The sequence below is a fragment of the Salmo salar genome, chromosome ssa02 (assembly GCF_905237065.1).
Source record: "Salmo salar chromosome ssa02, Ssal_v3.1, whole genome shotgun sequence".
Taxonomy (NCBI): Eukaryota; Metazoa; Chordata; class Actinopteri; order Salmoniformes; family Salmonidae; genus Salmo; species Salmo salar.
This window is the reverse complement of record NC_059443.1, coordinates 49119069-49123673: the sequence shown is the minus strand read 5'-3', so window position 1 is coordinate 49123673 and position 4605 is coordinate 49119069. Positions and strand designations below refer to the sequence as shown.

Here is a 4605-nt window from a genome sequence, read left to right as displayed (position 1 = left end):
TTGGCGGATGCTTTAGTCCAGGTCTGGGAGGAGATCTCTCAGGAGACCATCCGCCACCTCATCAGGAGCATGCCCAGGCGTTGTAGGGAGGTCATACAGGAACGTGGAGGCCACACACACTACTGAGCCTCATTTTGACTTGTTTTATGGACATTACATCAAAGTTGGATCAGTCTGTAGTGTGGTTTTCCACTTTAACTTTGAGTGTGACTCCAAATCCAGACCTCCATGGGTTGATAAATTGGATTTCCATTGATTATTTTTGTGTGATTTTGTTGTCAGCACATTCAACTATGTAAAGATGAAAGTATTTAATATGACTATTTCATTCATTCAGATCTAGGATGTGTTATTTTAGTGTTCCTTTTATTTTTTTGAGCAGTGTACAAAACAGCAAAAATCTCATAATTTCATTTTCTCAAACAATCAACTATTTTACTCCATTTTAAAGATAAGACTCTCATTAATCTAACCACATTGTCCGATTTCAAAAAGGCTTTACAGCGAAAGCATAAAATTAGATTATGTTAAGACATAAACTTCACAAGAAAATCCACACAGCCATTTTCCAAGCATCACAAAAACCAAAAGTACAGCTAAAATATTCACTAACCTTTGATGATCTTCATCAGATGGCACTCATAGGACTTCATGTTATACAATACATGTATGTTTTGCTCGATAAAGTTCATATTTATATCCAAAAACAGCATTTTACATTGGCGCGTGATGTTCAGAAAATGTTTTCCCACCAAAACCTTCCGTGAATATGCACATCAATTTACAAAAATACTCATAATAAATGTTGATAAAATTTACAACGGTTATTGAAAGAATTATAGATACACTACTCCTTGACGCAACTGCTTTGTCAGATTTCAAAATAACTTTACAGAGAAAGCACATTGTTCAATATTCTGAGTACATAGCTCAGCCATCGAAGCAAGCTATACAGCTACCCGCCAAGTTCTGGCATTAACAAAACTCTGAATTAGTATTATAAATATTCTCTTACCTTTGCTGATCTTCGTCAGAATGCACTCCGAGGACTCCTACTTCCACAAGAAATTTGTTTTAAAGACAAGACTCTCGTTAATCTAACCACACTGTCCGATTTCAAAAATGCTTTACAACGAAAGCAAAACATTAGATTATGTTAGCAGAGTACCCAGCCAGAAATAATCAGACACCCATTTTTCAAGCTAGCATATAATGTCACATAAACCCAAACCACAGCTAAATGCAGCACTAACCTTTGATGATCTTCATCAGATGACACACCTAGGACATTATGTTATGCAATACATGCATGTTTTGTTCAATCAAGTTCATATTTATATCAAAAACCAGCTTTTTACATTAGCATGTGACGTTCAGAACTAGCATACCCCCGCAAACTTCCGGTGAATTTACTAAAAATGTACTAAATTACTCACGATAAACGTTCACAAAAAGCATAACAATTATTTTAAGAATTATAGATACAGAACTCCTCTATGCACTCGATATGTCCGATTTTAAAATAGCTTTTCGGTGAAAGCACATTTTGCAATATTCTAAGTAGATAGCCCGGCATCACAGGGCTAGCTATTTAGACACCCAGCAAGTTTAGCACTCACCAAAGTCAGATTTATTATAAGAAAAATGTTATTACCTTTGGTGTTCTTCGTCAGAATGCACTCCCAGGACTTCTACTTCAATAACAAATGTTGGTTTGGTCCCAAATAATCCATAGTTATATCCAAACAGTGGCGTTTTGTTTGTGCGTTCAAGACACTATCCGAAAGGGTAAAGAAGGGTGACGAGCATGACGCATTTCGTGACAAAGAAATTCGAAATATTCCATTACCGTACTTCGAAGCATGTCAACCGCTGTTTAAAATCCATTTTTATGCAATTTTTCTCGTAAAAAAGCGATAATATTCCGACCGGGAATCTGCGTTTAGGTAAAAAGAGGAAAGAAAATATAGCACGGGTTCGACTCGTGCACGCGCCTAAGCCCATTGTCCTCTGATCGGCCACTTGCCAAAAGCATAAATGTTTTTCAGCCTGGGGCTGCCTTGATATCATTCAGCTTTGCCCCGGGCTCTGAGAGCCTATGGGAGCCGTAGGAAGTGTCACGTTACAGCAAAGATCCTCAGTCTTCAATAAACAGACACCATTCAAACAGTTTTAGAAACTTTAGGGTGTTTTCTATCCAAAGCCAATAATTATATGCATATTCTAGTTACTGGGCAGGAGTAGTAACCAGATTAAATCGGGTACGTTTTTTATCCGGCCGTGTCAATACTGCCCCCTACCCCCAACAGGTTAATGCATTTAGACTCGGGGGGGTGCCTTGCTTGACCCCACCCTCCTTCCTTGCTCTGGGCCTGCCCTGCCTCTTCCACTAATCCATTTGTTTTCATGGACAGAGAAGAGCAGAAGCTCTGAGCTGTCCGATCAGGCCCATTGTCTATTGTCGCGCTCACGTCATTCACTCACTTCAACTCCACTAGTGAACACATAATGTCTGGAAGAGGCAAAGGCGGCAAGGAACTCGGAAAAGGAGGCGCCAAGCGCCACCGCAAAGTTCTCCGTGAAAACATCCAGGGAATCACAAAGCCCGCTATCGGTGTGAAGCGTATCTCCTGTCTGATCTACGAGGAGACCCGCCGTGTCCTGAAGGTGTTCCTGGAGAACGTGATCCTGGAGAACGTGACGCCGTCACCTACACCGAGCATGCCGAGAAGAAGACCGTTACCGCCATGGACGTGGTCTACGCTCTGAAACGCCTAGGGACGCACCCTGTACGGTTTCGGCAGTTAAACGCACTGTTTTCGGAAGGGCCAATTCCGTATAATGGTTAGTATGTTATTGGAATATTGTTTAGGTATGCTATTTGGTAGGAAAGCATGAGCCACTCCGAGTGGACAGGGAGTATTAATGACAGGACTCTGTTCAGTGCAGCCTTTGCGCACAGAGTGAGGCTTATGTGTGACACACTTTTTGAAACACACAATTCCCCATCCGTCACAGAATGTAGGCTATAGAGAAGAGGGAGGGGAGGGGAAGGCATCGCACGCAATTGTCTTTGTTCGGGAAGCCCGCTTCTGAGTGGAAGGCTCATTTGAGTGCTAGAGCTCCACTGGTCCTATGGGAAAGCAGGGGTGTCCACGGCCGCTGACTTTGGTTAGCTTCCTCTTCATAAGACGAGTAAGCGCCCCCCACCTCTGCTTCCCTGTGGCTCAGTTGGTAGAGCATGGTGTTTGCAACGCCAGCATTGTGTGTGCAACGCCAGGGTTGTGTACAGGGTTGAGTACAAAAACAAATGCATGAAATGAAATGTATGCATTCACTACTGTAAGTCACTCTGGATAAGAGGCGTCTGCTAAATGACTAAAATGTAATGTAAATGTTATTCATTTCTGAGAAGCAATGAGACATCAGCATCATGCCCGAGCCAGCAAAGTCCGCGCCCAAGAAGGACGCCAAGAAAGCTGTCACCAAGACCGCAGGGAAGGGCGGCAAGAAGTGCCATTTACGTGTACAGTCCTGAAGCAGGTCCACTCCGACACCGGCATCTCCTCCAAGGCCATGGGAATCAGGAACTCGTTCGTGAACGACATCTTTGAGCGTATCTGATAAGGAAATGTATATGTTTAAGGTAATGACTAAAGAATTCCACTCTGAAATGTAATTATTAGATTATGTAACATGTATTATGAATAATTAGACTAACGTAATTATTAGACTATGTAAAGTAAAATGAATAAATGTGATTAGACTAAAGTCCAATAAGGTTTGGTCGAGACAAGTTAAGGGTGAGAAGTGTGTGACTAAGAAAATACAGAGGACAATTAAACTATTCATGATCTGACCTGGTTGGAACTCTAAGAAACTTTCGACAGGAAAGGGAGTCCTGTCAAGGTCCCTCTAATCTCGGGAGGATAGAACTGCCAGCTTGGTAGTGATAAATGAGGAATGCGGACTGTGGGGAAGGATACAGCCCACCTACTGTTTGTGTGTCTGTGTGTGCGTGGAAGTAGGTGGGGGTGAGAGTTATAAAAAGACGTCTTTGCATTTTTTTACTTTAGAATGTTCTCTGAATAAACTTTACGGACCTTTTGCAGAAGCTGAGTCTTTGCCTAATTATTATTCAACCCAGGGTCTTACAAACCTTGGGGATTGGTCAAAGCTTAAATAATTGTTTAGTTATCATCATTGGGATTGAAAATTCTCGTGACAGTATCGCCGGAGAGTCCTCTCGCCTGGCCCACTACAACAAGCATTCTACCATCACCTCCAGGGAGATCCAGACCGCTGTGCGCTTGCTGCTCCCTGGTGAGCTGGCCAAGCACGCAGTGTCTGAGGGCAGCAAGGCCATAACCAAGTACACCAGCTCCAAGTAAACAGCGCATTTGGACTGCTCTAATAACCCAAAGGCTCTTTTAAGAGCCACCCACCCTGTCAGTAAAAAAGCAATTCCATCGCAACCGAATGAATGTGTATGTAGGTAGGCTGTGTCCATTGTAGCACTGTTCCATTGTGTCCTTGTTTATGGGCGCTGTGGGCCGAGTTGGAGAGTGGCTACTTTGTATCCTTTTCCGTTTGAAGTGTAGGGGT

General features: G+C 42.6%; 1 pseudogene; it reads left to right on the top strand.

The window, feature by feature from the left end:
* Positions 1-2264: 2264 nt before the first annotated feature.
* On the top strand, positions 2265-4391 carry LOC106584935 (histone H2B-like; annotated as a pseudogene).
* The last annotated feature ends 214 nt before the right edge of the window (positions 4392-4605 follow it).